General features: G+C 39.9%; 1 protein-coding gene across 2 annotated transcripts in view; it reads right to left on the reverse strand.

Annotated features, from left to right (window-relative positions):
- Nucleotides 1-16833: 16833 nt before the first annotated feature.
- SUCLA2 (succinate-CoA ligase ADP-forming subunit beta) overlaps nucleotides 16834-21620 on the reverse strand; it is a 70747-nt gene continuing 65960 nt past the window's right edge. For both annotated transcript variants that reach the window (XM_074022005.1, XM_045377230.3), the window contains one exon: nucleotides 16834-17965. The gene's annotated coding sequence lies outside the window, so the exon portion shown is untranslated. The remainder of the gene's footprint in view (nucleotides 17966-21620) is intronic.

Here is a 21620-nt window from a genome sequence, read left to right on the forward strand (position 1 = left end):
CAGCAAAAGACACTACCATCAGAGTGAACAGGCAACCTACAGAATGGGAGAAAATTTTTGCAATCTACTCATCTGACAAAGGGCTAATATCCAGAACCTACAAAGAACTCAAACAAATTTACAAGAAAAAAACAAACAACCCCATCAAAAAGTGGGCAAAGGACATGAACAGACATTTCTCAAAAGAAGACATTCATACAGCCAACAGACACATGAAAAAATGCTCATCATCACTGGCCATCAGAGAAATGCAAATCAAAACCACCATGAGATACCATCTCACACCAGTTAGAATGGCAGTCATTAAAAAGTCAGGAAACAACAGGTGCTGGAGAGGATGTGGAGAAATAGGAACACTTTTACACTGTTGGTGGGATTGTAAACTAGTTCAACCATTATGGAAAACAGTATGGCGATTCCTCAAGGATCTAGAACTAGATGTACCATATGACCCAGCCATCCCATTACTGGGTATATACCCAAAGGATTACAAATTATGCTGCTTTAAAGACACATGCACACGTATGTTTATTGCAGCACTATTCACAATAGCAAAGACTTGGAATCAACCCAAATGTCCATCAGTGACAGATTGGATTAAGAAAATGTGGCACATATACACCATGGAATACTATGCAGCCATAAAAAAGGATGAGTTTGAGTCCTTTGTAGGGACTTGGATGCAGCTGGAATCCATCATTCTTAGCAAACTATCACAAGAACAGAAAACCAAACACCGCATGTTCTCACTCATAGGTGGGAACTGAACAATGAGATCACTCGGACTCAGGAAGGGGAACATCACACACCGGGGCCTATCATGGGGAGGGGGGAGGGGGGAGGGATTGCATTGGGAGTTATACCTGATGTAAATGACGAGTTGATGGGTGCAGCACAGCAACATGGCACAAGTATACATATGTAACAAACCTGCACGTTATGCACATGTACCCTACAATTTAAAGTATAATAATAATAAATAAATTTAAAAAAAAAAAAAAAACAAAAAAAACAAAACCATTTCCAGCCAAGAGTTTTGTATCCAGCAAAACAAAGCTTCATAAATGAAGGAAAAATCGTTCTTTTTAGACAAACAAGTGCTGAGAGAATTCACCACCACCAAGCCTGCACTACAAGAAATGCTAAAAGGAGCTCTAAATCTTTAAAGAAATCCTCAAAATACACCAAAATAGAACCTCCTTAAAGCATAAGTCTCACAGGGCCTATAAAACAATAACACGATGAAAAAACAAAAACAAAAACAAAAAAAACAAGGTATTCAGGCAACAATTAGCACAACAAATAGACTACCTCACATCTCAGTACTAACATTGAATGTAAATGGCCTAAATGCTCCATTTAAAAGATAAAGAATGGCAGAATGGCTAAGAACTCACTGACCAAGTATCTGCTGTCTTCAATAGACTCATTTCTTTTTTCTTTTTTTTCTTTTCTTTTTTTTTTCTTTCTTTTTTTTTTTTTTTTTTGAGACGGAGTTTCACTCTTGTTGCCCAGGCTGGAGTGCAATGGTGCAATCTCAGCTCACCACAATATCCACCTCCCGGGTTCAAGCAATTCTCCTGCCTCAGGCTCCCAAGTAGCTGGGATTACAGGCATGAGCCACCATGCCCAACTAATTTTGCATTTTTAGTAGAAACGGGGTTTCTCCATGTTGGTCAGACTGGTCTCGAACTCCCAACCTCAGGTGATCCATCCACTTTGGCCTCCCAAAGTGCTGGGATTACACTTGTGAGCCACCACACCTGGCCAAGAGACTCATTTCTAACACAGAACAACTCACATAAGCCAGGTGCGGTGGCTCATGCCTGTAATCCCAGCACTTTGGGAGGCCAAGGCGGGCAGATCACCTGAGGCCAGGAGTTCAAGATCAGCCTGGCCAACATGGCAAAACCCTGTCTCTAGTTAAAGTACAAAAAAATTAACCAGGCATGGTGGCACACACATGAAGTCCCAGCTACTTGGGAGACTGAGGCAGGAGAATCGCTTGAACTCGGGAAGTGCATTGAGCTAAGATTACTCCAGCCTGGGTGACAGAGTCAGACTCCATCTCAAAAAAAGGGGGTGTGTGGAAAAAGATATTCCAAGCAAATGGACACCAAAAGTATGCAGGAGTAGCTATTCTTATATCATACAAAACAGACTTTGAAGCAACAACAGTTAAAAAAAGACAAAGACACACATTATATAATGATAAAAGAACTAGTCCAACAGGAAAATAGCACAATCCTAAATATATATGCACCTAGCACTGAAGCTCCCAAATTTATAAAAACAGTTACTACAAGACCTAAGAAATGAGATAGACAGCCTCACAATAATAGTGGGGGACTTCCATACTTCACTAACAGCACTAGACAGGTCATCAAGACAGAAAGTCAACAAAGAAACAATGAACTTAACTGTACCCTAGAACAAATGGACTTAACAGATATTTACAGTACCTTCTACCCAACAACTGCAGAATATACATTCTATTAATCAGCACACAGAACATTCTCCAAGATAGACCATATGATAGGTCACTTTTCAAGTCTCAATAAATTTAAGAAAATCAAAATTATATCAAGTACTCTCTCAGACCACAGTGGAATAAAATTGAAAATCAACTCCAAAAGGAGCCCTCAAAACCATGCAAATACATGGAAATTAAACAACCTGCTCCTGAATGATCATTGGGTTAACAATGAAATCAAGAAGGAAATTTAAAAATTCTTTGAACTGGACAACAATAGTGACACAACCAATTAAAACCTCTGGGATACAGAAAAGCAGTACTAAGAGGAAAGTTCATAGTATTAAATACCTACATAAAACAATCTGAAAGAGCACAAATAGACAATCAAAGGTCACACCTCAAGGAACTAGAGAAACAAGAACAAAGCAAACTCAAAGCCAGCAGAAAAGAAACAACAAAGATCAAAGCATAACTAAACAAAATTGAAACAAACAAACAAAAACAACATGCCAAAGGTAAATGAAACAAAAAGCTGGTGCTTTGAAAAGAAACTAGAAAACCTAAAAGAAATGGATAAATTCCTGGAAATATACAACCCTCCTTGATTAAACCATGAAGAAATAGAAACTCTGGACAGACCAAGAACAAGCAGCAAGATTGAAATGGTAATTTTTTTTTTTTTTTTTTTTTTTTTTTTTTTTTTTGGAGATGGAGTCTCACTCTGTCACCCAGGCTGGAGTGCAGTGGCACGGTCTCATCAGCTCACTGCAAGCTCCACCTCCCAGGTTCACGCCATTCTCCCCCCTCAGCCTCCCGAGTAGCTGGGACTACAGGCGCCCGCCACCACGCCTGGCTAATATTTTTTGTACTTTTAGTAAAGACAGGATTTCACCATGTTAGCCAGGATAGTGTTGATCTCCTGACCTTGTGATCCGCCTGCCTCGGCCTCCCAAAGTGCTGGGATTACAGGCGTGAGCCACCGTGCCCGGCTGAAATGGTAATTTTAAAATTGCCAACAACAAAAAAGTCCAGGACCAGACAGATTCATAGCTGAATTCTATCAGACATTCAAAGACAAATCAGTACCAATCCTATTGACACTATTCCAAAAGATAAAGAAAGAGGGAATCCTCCCAGAATCATTCTACGAAGCCCGTGCCATCCTAATACCAAAATGAGGAAAGGACATAACAGAAAAGAAAACTACAAACCAATATCCTTGATGAACATAGATGCAAAAATCCTCAACAAAATACTAGCTAACTGAATCCAACAGCATATCAAAAAGATAATCCACCACAATCAAGTGGGTTTCATACTAGGGATTCAGGGACAGTTTAATATATGCAAGTCAATAAATGTGATAAACTACATAAAATTTAAAACAAAAATCACACAATCATCACAACAGACACAGAAAATCATTTAACAAAATGCACCATCCTTTAACATTAAAACCCTCAGCAAAATGGGTATAGAAGGGAAATATCTAAATGCAATAAAAAGGTATTTATGACAAACCCACAGCCAACATAATACTGAATGCGGAAAAGTTGAAAGCATTGCTCCTGAGAACTGGAACAAGACAAGGATACCTACTTTCATCACTTCTATTAAACATAATACTGGAAGTCCTAGTCACAGCAATCAGATAAAAGAAAGAAATAAAGGGCATTCAAATTAGAAAAGAGGAAGTCAAACTGTCACTCTTCACCAACATGATTGTATACCTAGAAAACTCTAAAGACTCATCCAAAAAGCTCCTAGAACTGGGCTGGGCACAGTGGCTCACGCCTGTAATCCTAGCACTTTGGGAGGCCAAGGCAGGCAGATCGCTGGAGATCAGGAGTTCGAGACCAGCCTGGCCAACACAGCAAAACCCTGTCTCTACTAAAAATTCAAAAATTAGCCGGGTGCAGTGGCACATGCCTGCAATCCAGGCTAATCGGAAGGCTGAGGGAGGAGAATCGCTGGAACCCACGAGATGGGGGCTGCAGTGAGCTGGGATCATACCACTGTATTCCAGCCTGGGCAACAGAGGAAGACTCCATCTAAAAAAAAAACAAAATCTCCTAGAACTGATAAATGAGTTCAGTATACAAAATTAATATACAAATCAGTAGCACTGCTATACACCAACAGCAACCAAGCTGACAATCAAATTGAGAACTCAACCCCTTTTACTATAGCTGCAAAGAAAAATAAAATAGTTAGAAATATACCTAACCAAGGAGGTAAAAGACCTCTACAAGGAAAACTACAAAAACACTGCTGAAAGAAATTATAAATGACAAAAACAAATGGAAACACATCCCATGCTCATGGATGGGTAGAATCCACACTGTGAAAATGACCACACTGCCAAAAGCAGTCTACAAATTCAATACAGTTCCCATCAAAATATCACTGTTATTCTTCACAGAACTAGAAAAAATAATCCTAAAATTCATATGGAACCAAAAAAAAAAAAAAACAAAACAAAACAAACAAAAAAAAAAACCTGCGTAGCCAAAGCAAGACTAAGCAAAAAGAACAAATCTGGAGGCAGGCATCACATTACCCAACTTCAAACTAGACTATAAGGCTATAGTCACCAAAAAAGCATGGTACTGGTATTTTAAAAAGGCACATAGACCAACAGAACAGAATAGAGAACCCAGAAATAAAGCCAAATAGTTACAGACAACTCATCTTTGACAAAGCAAACAAAAACATATTCAACAAATGGTGCTGGCATAATTCACCAGCCACATATAGAATAAAACTGGATCCCCATCTCTCACCTTATACAAAAATCAACTCAAGATAGAACAAAGGCTTAAATGTAAGACCTGAAACCCTAAAAATTCTAGAAGATAACACTGGAAAAATCCTTCTAGATATTGGCGTAGGCAAAGACTTCATGACCAAGAACCCAAAAGCAAATGCAACAAAAACAAGGATAAATAAGTGGGACTTAATTAAACTAAAAAGCTTCTGCACAACAAAAGAAATAATCAGCAGACTAAACAGACAACTCACGGAGTGGGAGAAAATATTCACAAAGTATGCATCCAACAAAGGACTACACTGGCCAACATGGCGAAACCCGGTCTCTACTAAAAATACAGAAAAAAAAAAAAAAATTAGCCAGGCATAGTGGCGCATGCCTGTAATCTCAGCTACTGGGGACGCTGAAGCAGGAGAATCACCTGAACTCAGGAGGCGGAGGTTGCAGTGAGCCAAGATCGCACCACTGCACTCCAGCCTGGGTGACAGAGTGAGACTCAAAAAAACAAAGAATCATATCCAGAATCAACAAGGAACTCAAATCAGCAAGAAAAAAGAACAGTTCCATCAAAAACTGGGCTAAGGACATGAGCAGACAGTTCTCAACAGAGGATATACAAATGACCAACAAACATTATGAAAAAATGCTCAACATCACTAATTATCAGGGAAATGCAAATCAAAACCTCAAGGTGATACCACCTTACTCCTGCAAGAAAGGCCTTAATCAAAAAATCCAAAATTAATAGATGGTGGTGTGGATGTTATGAAAGGGGAACATTTTTACATTGTTGGTTGGTATGTAAACTAGTACAACCACTGTGGAAAACAGTTTGGAGAATCCTTAAAGAACTAAAAGGAGATCTACCATTTGATCCAGCAGTCCTACTCCCAGGTGCCTACCCAAAGGAAAAGAAGTCATTATACGAAAAAGATACTTGCACACGCATGTTTTACACGCACAATTTTCATCAAACCAGCCCAAATGCCCATCAATCAATGAGTGGATAAAGAAAATGTGGTATAAATATACCATGGAACACTACTCAGCCATAAACGAATGAAATAATGGCATTCGCAGCAACCTGGATGGAGCTGGAGACCGTTATTCTAAGTGAAGGAACTCAGGAATGGGAACCCAAACATCGTATGTTCTGACTCATATGTGGGAACTAAGCTATGAGGACACAAAGACCTAAGAATGATACAATGAACTTTGGAGACTCAGCGGAAAGGTTGGGAGGGGAGTGAGGGATAAAGGACTGCATGTTGGGTACAGTGTACACTGCTTGGGTGATGGGTGCACCAAAACCTCAGAAATCACCACTAAACAACTTATCCATGTAACCAAACACCACCTGTTCCCCTCCACAAAAAAAATAAATATTTAAAAATCAAAATTTAAAAAAAAAAATTAAGACAGACGGGGAAAACCAAAACAGTAAAAAATAAAATAGTAGTAAATTGTAAACCATTGAAAAACAGGAATTCATGAGTCCAAGCAAGAGATGGCTCCTGCTTGTAGGATTAGGTTGGTGCAAAAGTAATTGCGGTTTTTGCTATTGAAAGTAATGGCAAAAACCGCAATTACTTTTGCACCAACCTAATAGAATGCTGAGGGGTGACTATTCAACGCACAACAAATTGGAAAAAATCATCATCTGGGGGCTATCACTGTGACGTCTGGATAAAGCAAGAAACATCAATGGATGCTAAAACCAAGGGGGAATTTTTAATGAAGAGCACAATATTTGGCTGATCTTAAAAGTGTCTCCCTACAGAATGCATATTAATTACAAGGAAAAAAGAAGAGTGGTAATTGTAATGTGTAATTGTAAGTGTAAATGTATTACAGTGGAGAAATGGAGGAAAACTTTGACAAAGTAATTGAAATGATCACCAGTGAGGGCCAGATGGACACCATGCACTTGTCAATACACTAAGAGCACAAAATCAATGATGCAGTGTTCTTTCAAGCCAAGAATGCAGAATCCGCATCTAATCATAAGAAAAAGCTCGATCAATATAAAATAAAAAACACTAACTTTTGTTAAAGACTGTGGAAATGTTTCAGGTTAAAAAAAGGCTGAGACACGACAACTACATGCAATACCTAACCCTCGACTGAATCCTGCACTGGAGGGAGAAATGCTATAAAAGACATTATGAGATCAACTGACAAAATTGGAATATAGATGGTAAGGAATTCTATCAATGCACATGTATCACACCGACAACAGTACTAATGGTATATAAATGAATATTCTATTTTTTAGCAGTTTATAAATAGTTTGTTCTATTCACATTATGCAGAATTTCAGTATCATCCACAATGTGAGTACAGTAACTGAAACACAAAGGAAAAAGCAAGGCAGTGAGGTCAGGGTAAGGTTCAACATGTGGCCTGACAAAGCCCGAGTCCTCTCCTTCAGTACACATCTCCCACAGGCAAATAATATCAGTTCATTGTTCGAAGGAGAGTAGCCTATGCAGGATTCGTTTATTGTTCAGGTGTCTTTTCCAAAGTATGATAGAACAGGAGTAAGTTCAATAATGAATATCTGCAATCCAAACCAATTTAGCTATAATCAAGGATATCTTTCTTATCTATTACCACAAACATCCCTGTTGCCTCCATCTGTCTTAAAAGTTTTTCAAAAGTAAAGACACAATTTATTATACCTTATTAAATTCCTCAAACGCAAACAAAAAAATGTGTGTACCACTCAGCATACAAAAGTTACACATTAAATGTGCAGATAGATGATAGATATCTTTCTTAATTGGCTCAGTCATGAAATTTACATTATTTACATTTGGCCATCCTTACTTTTAACATGTCTAGAATTCTTCATTTAAATGTAGATGACTATACTTTAAAAAAAAAAAAAATTACTTCCATACAGTACATGCTTCCTTCATGAAATGTTTTTTTTTTTTTTTTTTTTTTGAGACAGAGTCTGGCTCTGCCGCCCAGGCTGGAGTGCAGTGGCCGGATCTCAGCTCACTGCAAGCTCCGCCTCCCGGGTTCACGCCATTCTCCTGCCTCAGCCTCCCGAGTAGTTGGGACTACAGGCGCCCGCCACCGCGCCCAGCTAGTTTTTTGTATTTTTTAGCAGAGACGGGGTTTCACCGTGTTAGCCAGGATGGTCTCGATCTCCTGACCTCGTGATCCGCCCGTCTCGGCCTCCCAAAGTGCTGGGATTACAGGCGTGAGCCACCGCGCCCGGCCTAATACAAGTGCTTTTAAAGAGAATCTAATTTTAAGCTTTGAGGTAGCATAGGACAAGCCCTATAAAATTCATTTTTCTTTTCTCAAAATAATGGAAGAACTTTTTGAAACCTAATATCTCATCAATATTACCACATTATAGAGCTAATGCAATCCTGATAGCTTGGTCAAAAGGACAAAATACAATAAAAAAATTAAGGTGTTATATGAAGGAGAGAAGACAATGAAGATAATTTAAGGCCTTGAAGTGAATTAATCAGTTTAATTTAAAGCTGAAGAATAAACCATCCACCTGAAATGCAAGCAGTATGCTTTTTCAGCTTCTGTTCTGTGGACAGAACAAAAGAATATTCTTATCCTTAAGAAATACTCAAAGCATTTAGGGGGAAAGAGCCATGATATATGTAGCTTACTCTCAATTGGTTCAAAGAACATCATGAAGAAAGGAAGAGAAAGAGCAAAAGATTAAGCAAATGGAGTGAAATGTTAATAATAGGCAAATTTAGGTAAAGTGTACAGGACTATTCCTTGTACTATTTTTATTTTAGCAACTTCTAGTAAGTATGGAATTATTTCCAAATAAAACTTTAAGTCTTTTAATGCTAATATTCCAGGTCAGATAAAACAAAAGATTCAACTTATGAAATACTAACCAATAATTCCTTTGTGCTGTCAAATTGAAGACGTACCATTTGTTGGGCCACTTGTGGTTTTCATAGGTCATTTCCCATCTATTTGGCAGCCAGTGGGTTTATTTGCCACCACTACATATAGAAAATCTAAAGTACCTTTGAAAGACAAGGCTGAAGCTCAGAAGAAATGATTAAGACTCCAAGTCCCACAACAAGTCGTTACAAAACAAATTTAAATTCACCTTACAGGTGTGAAGTGTAGAAGTAAGTGTCCTTTCTCTATCATTCAAGAATAACTACTCATAAAGATCCTTTGAGCCCTGGGCCCTACTGGCTGCCTGGAAGCTCAGAAATGAATGGAGGAACACCACTACCTTCATATTTCATCACCTAGGGGCTCCTCCTCCCTGCTTCTATCCTAATGTTCCGTTTCTAGGCTAGTTAGTGTCCCTGGGCACATAGTACCTGCTCACAAGCCAGTGTCTCACTTCTCCACATGTGCTCAGTCCCTCCAGCCTACCTGTCCCAACGTGGTGGATTCCTACTCCTGCTTCAAGATCTGGCTTTGAAAGCCTTCCCTCTCTCCACAGCATCTCTTCTCCCTCAGCACCCTGAGCATGTCGTTGTGAAAGCCACAGTCTAGTAAAAGGGCGGGTGTTTTTCCTGTATTTCCCTCGAAGCTCCTTGAAGGGCAGAAATCATGCCTCGGTCATCTTTGCACTCCCCATTTCCTACTAAGTGTCTACTTTGTTTAACCAAATGGAACTGCAAGTTTTTTGCTGTAGCCACCAAAAGTCCTTTTGTTGAAAGAAGAATATAAATAAAACTGAAATATGAAATAGAGTGAGTTACAGAGGTAAGTAGTAGCTCTGCCTCTCAGGGAAAGAAATGATCCCTCCTGCAAACGCCCTTTTGCTGGATCTTAGGTATCACCATAGAAAATAAGGAAAGAACCTTTAACCCATAAAGAACTATTTAGTTTAAGTTGAGGAAAATAAATCTCTGATGCTGTCTTTCAGGGTGATAAGAGATTTCCATATGAGGAAAGGCAGCTAATTCCTGGACACTTAATGATAGCACTATCTTGTCCAAAAATGGCAAAAGCAGTATCCTGGGCAATGCTGACCTAAGGTGATGGCTTATAGTAAAATGAAAGCAAATTGTAAGCACAAATCTTACTCTGCATAAGTTATTTGCTACCCAGACATGTATTCTTTGCTGATTAAAGGTACAGTATCAGTGAACTACTGGAGTTATTTTTAGCCGGAGACAGAAGAGATTTTTTAATCCTTGAAAATTAAGGGGTAAGATGTTCCTCACCCTATGCCGCCTCATGTCTCATTCCTTCTCACAAGGTCTGGTATTCTTTCTACTCCCATGCAACATTAACAGCTTTTCTGGAATATGATTATAACAGCACTATCTTAGTCCATATATGTCGCTATAAAGGAATACCTGAGGCTGGGTGATTTATAAAGAAAAGAGGTTTATTTGGCTCATGGTCCTGCAGGCTGTACAAGAAGCATGGAGCCAGCATCTGCTTCTGGTGAGGGCCTCAGGCTGCTTCCACTCATGCTGGAAGGTGAATAGGGGCCGTATGTGCAGAAAGCACATGGCAAGAATGAAACCGAAAGAGAGAAGCGAGGTGCCAGACATTTTTTAACAACCAACTCTCAGGCTCTCACAGGAACTAATAGAGTGAGAACTCACTCATTACTTCAAGGATAGTACCAAGCCATTCATGAGAGATTCCTCCAAGACCCAAATACTTCCCACTAGGCCCCACCTCCAACTCTGGAGATCAAATTTCAACTTGAGGTTTAGAGGGTCAGATATCCAAGCTATAGCAGCACCATCCCATGATACATTTGGTATCTATGTCCTTAACCAAAGCTCCCTCCGACTTTGCTGTCGTTTACTAAGCTGTAAATTATACTTTGTGTGGGATTTTCTCACTGCCCCCTAACATGGAGCATAGAATCTATTGCTGGAGCAATTTCCTCTGAATACTTTTCAGTTTGGTGGCTTAACAGATATGCTTATTGCACCTCCTCTGCAGACCCAGAGGTTCTTGGAGTCTGGCCACTGCTTGTGCCAATGACAATGCTTTAGCTCTGAAGTCAGAGCTCAGACCATGAGAGTAAAGCCTATGTATTAGCAGAAGAGAAAAGAAAAAAGAAAAACAAAGAATACAGAGGACAAGCAGGGAAATGAAGGGAAGCGGGGAAGAGGAATAAGTCAAACGAATCCCAGGAGTGGTAAGGCACAGCGGGCGCCACTAGGAACTGCCCTCTGATCTAGTTCTCCTAACAGGCAGAAAAGGATCCTTTGTAGATTGAGTTCACTATTCTTCCAGCAACCACTATCAGATGACAGAAACTCTAAAGCCTAACATCACTTCCACTTTACGACCAGCAAGGTATGAAGGAGGTGGGTAGTAATAGATTACGAAGAACATGAGGCTGGGCATTGTGGCTTACACCTGTAATCCCAGCACTTTGGGACGCTGAGACAGGAGGATGACTTGAACTCAGGAGTTCTAGAACAGACTGGGCAATAAAGCAAGATCCCGTCTCTACATAAAAAAAAAAGAAGAAGAAGAAACGAAAAACATAAAATTTGAAGGCAGAAGGCCTGGTTCAGGTCATAGGCTATGAGACACAGGGTAACCACTTCTTAACCTTTTCATCTCAGCATTCTTATCTGTTAAATGGGGATAATAACACCTGCCACACAAGATTGTTGTGAGCATCAAATGACTGCACATGAAAGGGTAAGTTCCTATTTCAACCGTGGATGAAGAGATGCTTAACATCCCTGCACTTCACAGATTCTGAGAACTAAAGGACAAATAAACCCAACAAGCAAAATTCAAGGTGCAATTGCTTTATTAGATTATATCCAAATACTCATGTATCTACTACACATATTTCTCTATATCAACTAATAAAATGGGGAGGCTTAAAAGAAACACAAGTATTTTTTTCAAATATTTGAAGGGTTCCCAGAAAGGATTAGCTATTTCCAAACTGGTTCAAAGATAGAACCTTAGTCAGACTATCAGGAAAAAGCTACAGGGAAAGGATTTGGGATCAATATAATAAAGAGCTTTCCAATATTTCAAACTGTTTGAAAATGAGACAACTCCCCATAAGGAAATGAGCTCCCTGACAGTGAAGATGTTTACATTGAAAGGAATGACCGACTGTCAGGATATGTTAGATGTTGGGTGAGGTGCAAGTTGCATGAGGGCAGGGGGTGTGTGTCTGTTTTGTTCACTGCTATCACCCTGTGCCTAGTAGAGTGCCTAGCATGTGGAAGGTACCCAGATATGAGAAATAAATGAGCAAGCTGGGCATGGTGGTGCATGCCTGTAGTCCCAGCTACTTCAGAGGCTGAGACAGGGGCATTGCTTGAGTCCAGAGGTTTGAGTCTAGCCTGGGCAACATAGGGAGACCCTGAGAAAGGAAGGAAGGAAAGATGGATGGAAGGAAGGAAGGAAGGAAGGAAGGAAGGAAGGAAGGAAGGAAGGGAGGGAGGGAGGGAGGGAGGGAGGGAGGGAGGGAGGGAGGGAGGGAAGGAAGGAAGAAATGAGCATATTCTGTGATCACTTTGAATCTAAGACTCTAATTTTATGATAGATGTTCAACAGTTCTTAGTTCTGCTGAGCCTGTGTCACCTCAGCGGCTCAGCTGGGCATCTCAAAGGCCAAATCATTTAAAGATTTTCTCCGAGTCAAATTCACAAACACAAGGGTTGATTCTACATTTGCAGACAAACAGGTACCAGAAAGCCCTACTTCACTGTTACACACGAAGAGTGTGGAATGAACAGCAGGTGAAATAGCCAAACCTACACAAATCAACCAACAAAATCAAATGGAGTTGAGGAAAGGGGTAGGTGTTACTCAGGTATAGTGCCAAGTGGATCTACGGACAAGAATGTTCTCGTATGCATCTCTATATCCGTAATACCGAGCACAGTGCCTGGCACAGAATAGATGCTCAAAAACCGTTTGCTGAATTCAATTGAACTGAAATTTATGTCTGACAATTATTAAACTATTTGCCTTTTCATTTCATATTAGGTTCACAATTCATTGTTATATATTTATTCACACACTGACTTGGATTTAATTGCTTGTATCTCCCCCACTACATTACAAACACCATAAGGGACCATGTATCCTATTGATCATTGTATACCATGTAGCCCTGGTACATTGTGTGGCACATAGGAGGTGTGCACTTAATATTTGTTGAATGAAGTGAATAAATACTGGAAGTGGATCTCTAAAATAACTGTGTACTTGAAAGAATTCTAGAATCATAGAATCTTTCTAATCCTTTTAGTTATTATTTATTATCAAGTCTGCCCATTTAGACTGAACCATTTAAGAAATGAAGCAATTTAATCTAGATAAAATAATGGTAATGCAATAGTAATATCAGAATATTTCTTCTAAATTGATGGTCAAAAATACTAATGAGAGTCCCCAGAAAGACTCTGTGCTTCAAGTTTTTTAGGGAAACATTTTACTGGCCAACATTCCCAGTTTCAAACAGACTTCACAGTCAATCCAGAGGCTGCAGATAACTAAGTTAATCCTCTTCTTTGGGCTATATAATTGGGTTTGTCTTTTCTTTGGCACTTCTACTGAAGGGCATACTAAGCAGAGAAAAGAAATCCAGTCAAACCATAAGCATGAATTTTGGCAACTTTTATAACTGCCAAGCCTAGTGAACAGTTAGTATTTGGTGACTCCAGTGTTGTCTTTCTGGACCTCTTCCCACCCAGTCATGGAGATATCCCTCCACCCAGAGCTGCTCCATTCATACCTAAGGCTCAAATGTCTGTAAAGACAGTGTTTGTTACCAGTCTGCAATAAGATAACATACATCAGAATATAAATGAAAGCACTGAAGCTTCCTCCATTGGAAAAGTCTTGCTACCTTGCTACCAAGATAAAAATATATTTCAGACAAACTAAATAGTGCACTTCATGACATAATTGACTTAAATCCTGGCAAAAGATCCTTACCTGGTTGCAAATCAGGAACAAATAGCTTCAGAGACTGGCTCTTTGAGTAGCACTGTGCTAACCAATAAAATGATATCTGCTCCTGGGTATCAGCATTTTAAAGGACAATAAGAAGCTTCAAACCGAAGGAATCATTCCCTAAGCACAGGTTCTCACAAACATAGGGATATTATGTCTCGAACAGGTGGACACGGTATTTGGGGTTTAGAAGGGAACCACTGAAATGAGGCATCCTGCCATAACCAGATCTAGTACATAATACGTGCATCAAACAGTATCAATTCCTTTTCTCCTGCATCCTGACCCAATCCAATTTTTTTTCCAAAGGAACACATGCATTAGAATCACCTAAGAAATTTATTAGACATGCCTGCTGCCAGGCCAGCTGAATTACAATAGCTGGGTATGGGCCTAGGAATCTGTATGCTTAGCAGGCATCCAAAAGATTTATGTACACTGAAATCTGGGAACCACTGGATTAGATAAGCTGAGACTACAGAAAAGATCTTTGCAACTGCAAAGGAAACAAAAATAAAAGTACAAAGTGAGCACCAAATAGGAACTTTTGTCCCTGCCACAGGTATTTCAGAAAGCACATGAATACAGCACAGCCAATCAACTGATGCAAGCACCTCCTACACCATAAATAGGCTTTGCCCTATAGCGTTTGCCATTTGCTGTTTAAGCAAAAAATTGTTTAACTGCCATTAACCTCATAGGATTATTGATGCTGGATATCCATTTCTCAGAGATATCAGATATTTGACCAGTTTAAATTGAGAAACACTGGATTCTTTAGCTTGGTTTGGTTTTGTGAATGGAACTTCCTCACCTCAGAAACAGCTTGTAAGTCAATTAGCCTTTTTCTCACTAAGGAAACAATGGATTTTATTCACATGGTATTTCACTCACAAGTCCCCCAAATTACTGGCTTGCCAAACCCTGCTCAAGTAAGAAGGCTGAGTGACAGTAACAGAAGCTAAATCATTTGGCATTTCAGTGACAATGTATAAGTGTATAAATTTTTAAAATCCCCTTACTGTTGTGCCTTCTCAGCAATGACACATCTACAAAATGGGCAGTAGGCCAAGTACCCTACCACAAAACAAAATCGTTGCCTGTTGTGGTATTAATGCTCAGTGAAGCCACTGGTCTCAGTACACAGTCAAGTACACCAGAACAGGCCTCAAAGGGTAGACCCGAACCGTTAACCCAAAGTATCTGAGACGGGTCTCAGTCAATTTAGAAAGTTTTTTTTTTGTTTTTTGGGTTTTTTTTGCCAAGATTAAGGAGGCACCCGTGACACAGCCTCAGGAGGCCCTGATGACATGTGCCCAAGGTGGTTGGGGTACAGCTTGCTTTTATACATTTTAGGGAGACATGAGTCATTAATCAACATGTGTGAGATGTACATTGGTTCAGTCTGGTAAGGCGGGACAACTCAACGTGGGGGCTTCCAGGTTAGAAGTAGATAAAAGACATAAGGGTGCATTCTTTTGAGTCCTAATCAGCCTTCCACTCAATACACAACTTAGTCTGGCTCAGTGAATCTGCATTTTTACATAAACAATAGGGCAAAGGAAGCAATCAGATATGCATTTGTCTCAGGTGAGTCTCACAGGGATGACTTTGAGTTCTGTCTGTCCTTTGTCCACAGAGAATTTCCTTGTGGACAAGGATCTGTGGCAAATTGTGAGGGGGGCATGTAGCTATGTTATTTACGAATAAAATGGGAGGCAGGTTTGCCTGACATAGCTCCCAGTTTGACTTTTCCCTTGGCTTAGTGATTTATTTTCCTTTCACATAACCACAGACGAGAATGCCATGGAGAGGGGCCATAATAGGCACTGAATGTCAGGAAAGCTGGCAGGGGAGTCAGATATGGCTCCAAGTCTGTTCAGTGGTCTCCACAAGGCTTCCACAAAGACCAAAGGTTTCACACTGACTTATGATACCCAACACAAGAGAACCAACAGTGTGGGCAAATTAAGTCTATGGTTTTTTATGAGTTAGCCCATAATGAAAAGTCTCTCACAGACTGAAAAAATGGTCCATATCAATCAAATCACAATATTTAAGAAAGCCATGACCAATTTGCTTAAGACTGCTCCTTCAGCTGCCCCTCTTCAGCATCCCTCGCAGAGAAAGAAAAAGCATTAGTCAAAAAGATTCAGATGAACACTGCCCCCCCTTCAAGAGAGTCATGGCACACCAGACACAGAGCAGTGAATCACCTGTCATTTGTTTCCAGTTCTTCCTTATCAGCTCACACACTGTCATACATCTGGAATCAAATAGTATAGCTTTTTTTTTTTTCCTTAGTAGAATCAGAGTCATTCAATTGAAAGTTCAATGTTAGGAAAATGGAAAGTTCAAATTTTCTACAAATAAACAGGGATAACTTTGACAGGTGAATGAGTGAAGGAGAAAACAATGCTTTATCTGCAACACTCTCTGTCGTGGTTGCAACAGATCTCTTTCCTACCTCCTACTTTAAGTAAAAATTAAATAGTCTCCCTGTATGTGCCAGTTTCCTATACACACAAGAACATACAGGAAGTTAATATATGATAAAGATGACATTTTAAAATTAGTGGGAAATGGATCAAATAGAGAAAAGTAAATCCCTTAAGGGATAAGCAAATGGTGTTTGGGAAACAGATTAGCCATTTGAGAGGGGAAATTTGCATTCATAACTCAAGTTCAGACTTTATAACAAAACAATTAAGCCTTTCAAAACATATCATGAAAACTAGAAACCTCAAAGACTATACATTTCATTATATTTAAAATGACATATGACATATATATAAAATACATAATAGGCAAAAATGGTTAATCTCAAATATACAAAAAGTTATTAATACTAGGAAGAATGAACAGTCAATAGAAAAACAGTCAAAGAACACGAAAAGGAAGTCACACGCTGACACACACAAACACACACACACACATACACTTCCACAAATGCCCAGTAAACAGATGAAAGCTTAATCAACATCAAACAGGACATGGTTTTTGCCCATTGGAATTAGCAATACAGTGTTATCAAGTATGGAAATATTATTGTGCATTGTGAATGGAAGAGTAACCAAAAGAGACCTTCCAGAAAGCAGTTCATGCTTTTACACAGCTATTCCACTTACAGGTTTTTACCCTAAGGATAAATTACCCATGTGCTGAAAGACATATGCACCAGAGTGTTAGCCTGTTATTTATAATGTTAAAGACATATAAACCAAATGTCAATAAATGCAAGACTAGGTTAAATAAACCATGATATATACATTCTCTTGTATGTACAGCTATTAAAAATTATGTAGACCTATATTTGATGCCATGGAAAGATCCTTAGTTGATCGAAGAAATGCAATTATAGAACATTATGTATATGATCCTATTTACGTAAAAGTGTATTCATATCTATGCACATATACTCATATGTAGAGACGACCAGAAGATTGTTTACAAAACTGTTAACATTAGTTATTTCTGGGTTCTGGCATTGCAGGTGATTTTTACTTGTCTGCACTTTTTTGTATCATTCCAGTTTTGAAGGGGTTTATTTTTTCAATGAGTATGTGTCATTTTTACTAAAACAAAGATCTTTTTTCTAGAATGATGCTAGTTTCATCAAACAAGGATATCAAAAACAAAAAGAGGCTTCTCTGCTTTAAGAACAAATCATAGGAATAATCGTAAAGTAGTTGAGGTTCTTCTCCAGTTTCCTTCTTATTACATGCTCAGCTGGTCACTCTGGAATTGTCACTCTCAACTGATGAACTGCAGGGTCTCAACTGGTGGTCAATCAACTCCTATTGAAGACATTAATAGATGTTAGTGTTTCATTGGTGATATGGTTTGACTGTGTTCCCACCCAAATCTCATCTTGAATTATAGTTCCCACAATTTCCATGTGCTGTGAGAGGAACCTGGTGGGAGGTAATTGAATCATGGAGCTGGGTCTTTCCTGTGCTGTTCTCATGATAGTGAATAAGTCTTGTGAGAGCTGATGGTTTTTGGTTTTGTTTTTTTTTTTTTTTTTTTGAGATGCAGTCTCGCTCTGTCACCAGGCTGGAGTGCAGTGGTGCAATCTTGGCTCAGTGCAACCTCCACCTCCGGGGTTCAAGCAATTCTCCTACCTCAGCCTCCAGAGTAGCTGGGATTACAGGCACACACCACCATGCCTGGCTAATTTTTGTATTTTTTTTTTTTAGTAGAGACAGAGTTTCGCCATGTTGGCCAGGCTGGTCTTGAGCTCCTGACATCAGGTGATCTGCCCGCGTCGGCCTCCCAAAGTGCTAGGATTACAGCTCGTGAGCCACTGGTTTTATAAGGGGGAGTTTCCCTGCACAAGCTCTCTGCTTGCTGCCATCCATGTAAGACATGACTTGCTCCTTCTTGCCTTCCACCATGATTTTGAGGTCTCCCCAGCCATGTGGAACTGTGAGTCCATTAAAACTCTTTCCTGTATAAATTACCCAGTCTCAGGTATGTCTTTATTAGCAGTGTGAAAATGGACTAATACAACTGGCAACAAATGAACCAGGAAGCTTAGGCCACTCCTGGCCGTTTCAATACTTCTCCCAACTTGCTAAACTTAGTGATTTCTGTGTTACTGTATTACCACTGATTAGACTCTAGGACATGCAACAGTCATGACTTCTTTAGTTAATGGCAATTTCACAGATTTACATAGCTGTGAGTACCATAATGTTAACCACAACTATTCAATGTTGAGTCTCTTATCCCTAGATATTTGTTTACAGCCTACTTCCAATTTGTGTTTATAAACTGGATGTGATGGAGTTTTTTTCAGTCCTACCTACTCAAAATGTTATCTGTGGACTGATGCCAGTCCATAAACAGATCACAAATCTGCAAGCGATAAACAGATATTTAAAAGTATTTAGAAACTTTTATAGCAGTTTGAAAGAGCAATTTTATCCTGTAGAATCAAAAATAAATGAATAAAAGAATTGAGGCTTAGCACTTTGAAAGAGCCATTTTATCCTGTAAAACCAAAAATAAATGAATAAAAGAAATGAGGCTTTTCTATGCTTTTTGAAAATTTCACTTTTCTAGTAATTGTTTTTTATAAAAGAATCAGTCCATTATAGAATTTTAATTTCCAATTTTTAAAAAATGGCCCTTATTTTTAAACTCATCTTTCCTCTAAGAGCTGGCTTATTATAACTTATGCACAGAGGCGTAAATATGGTAGTGTATTAAATTTCCTATCTCTGCCATCACAAATTAGCAGCAATTTCACAGTCTAAAACAACACAAACTTACTATCTCACAGTTCTGTAGGTCAAGCACCTGGATGGGCTTGGCTGGTTTCTCTGCTTAATTTCACAATACCAAAATCAGGGAGTCAGTGAGCTGTGCTCTCGTCAGGAGGCTGTGAGAAGAACCTACCTCAGAATGCATTCAGATGGCTGGCAAAATCCAGCTCCTTACACTTGTAGGACTAAGACGCCCACATCCTTGCTTGCTGTCAGCTAACAGCCACACTCAGCCAAAGGTCTCTCTCCAGTCCTTGCACACAAACCCTACATCTCAGAGGCAGCAATGGGGCATTGAATCATTGCCTCCAGCTGTAGATTATTCTCTGCTTTTAAGGGCTCATGTGATTAGATTGGGCCTGCAGGGAAATCCAGAATAAGCTCCCATATTTGAAGGTCCACAGCTGAATGACATCTGCAAATTTCCTTTACCATGGAAAGTAATGTATACACATGTTTCAGGGATTAGAGCATTAATTAATATCTGTGGAGGTCCAAAAGTCCTCATGTATTTGCTTCTTCACCTGGGAACCTGAAAGCTAAAGCCAAAAGAATGAAGGCTACAATGACAGAATGAGACAGAAGTGATGGGGAGGGCAAATCAAACTCCTACAGGCAGCTGCCTGACTGGGCCCTGGGAAGGTCAGTACTGTTGGTCTCATTTGTCCTCACAGTGGGATTGGCTGCTTACTGAGTCAGAGCTTCCTGCTGACTGCACAACCAATGAGAACGCCTGGTGAAGACAGGCAGGTTGGGATGGCATGCATGGGAAGGCTACCTCCCACTAACCATGGAAGGCAGGCAAGACACAGGACAAGGATGTACACACAAGACTGAAAGAAATGAAAAACAGAAGCTGGTACTTGTGAAGAAAAAGATGAAGAAACAAAAAGCTGCCTATAGTCTTAATCCACAGGAGGCAAAGTCATGAATAACTAAGGTCCTTAAATTTCTTCCGAATAGAAGAGGAAGGTTGGAGCTCCTAGAAAAGGAGAACAAAGACTGCCACAGCCTCAAACCAAAATGCACTCCAACAGTGGGTCCAATCCTGGCGTTCAAGAATGCTGGTTATTATTGCTTCTCTTCTACGTCATCACAGATCTCCCTCCTTCATTTCCCAATGTTCTCCGCTTCAGGCTGTCACTTTGAAGACCAACTTTGAAAGCAACAAGATCTTATCCCTTGACTTTCACCTGATTTTAAATCAAACTTTAAATTTAAACAAAAATGTATTTACCAACCTTTTTTTTCTTTTTTTTTAAGACCATAGTCTTGGTCTGTTTCCCAGTCTGGAGTGCAGTGGCACAATCTTGGCTTACTGCAACCTCCACCTGCTGGGTTCAAGCGATCCTCCTGCCTCAGCCTCCAGAGTAGCTGGGATCACAGGCGCCCGCCACCACGCCTGGGGTTTTGTATTTTTAGTAGAGATGGGGTTTTCACCATGTTGGCCAGGCTGGTCTTGAACTCCTGACCTCAGGTGATCCACCTGCCTCAGCCTCCCAAAGTGCTGGGTTTACAGGCGTGAGCCACTGCGCCCAGCTTACTTTTTTCCTCATTTTATACTGCAAACCTCTAAATCTTTTACCACTACTTGTTAAATTATAGAAATCTAAAAATTGATTTTACCATAGGACTTTCCTCAACCCTTTACATCGACAGGACAAAAGAGCACGACTAACTACAGAACTCTACCCTTGACCACCATCCAACATTTACATCCATCATTTTGCAACTTTTTTTTTTTTTTTTTGAGACGGAGTCTCGCTCTGTCGCCCAGGCTGGTGTACAGTGGCGCAATCTCAGCTCACTGCAACCTCCACCTCCCGGATTCATGCCATTCTCCTGCCTCAGCGTCCCGAGTAGCTGGGACTACAGGCGCCTGCCACCACGCCCAGCTAATTTTTTGTATTTTTAGTAGAGACGGGGTTTCACCATGTTAACCAGGATGGTCTCAATCTCCTGACCTCATGATCCGCCCACCTCGGCCTCCCAAAGTGCTGGGATTACAGGCATGAGCCACTGCGCCCGGCCTTGCAACTTCTTTAAATAGAATTCTTTGCCAGACAGAAACAACTCACCAAAATATTAACAGCTTCATTGCCCTGCTGGAGTTTTGAGAGTTGGTTTTTTTTTGGTTTTGTTTTTGCCTGCTTATTTTCCCCCTTCATGTGCATCTGCCACC

This window comes from Macaca fascicularis, chromosome 17, assembly GCF_037993035.2.
Source record: "Macaca fascicularis isolate 582-1 chromosome 17, T2T-MFA8v1.1".
In the NCBI taxonomy this organism is placed as follows: Eukaryota; Metazoa; Chordata; class Mammalia; order Primates; family Cercopithecidae; genus Macaca; species Macaca fascicularis.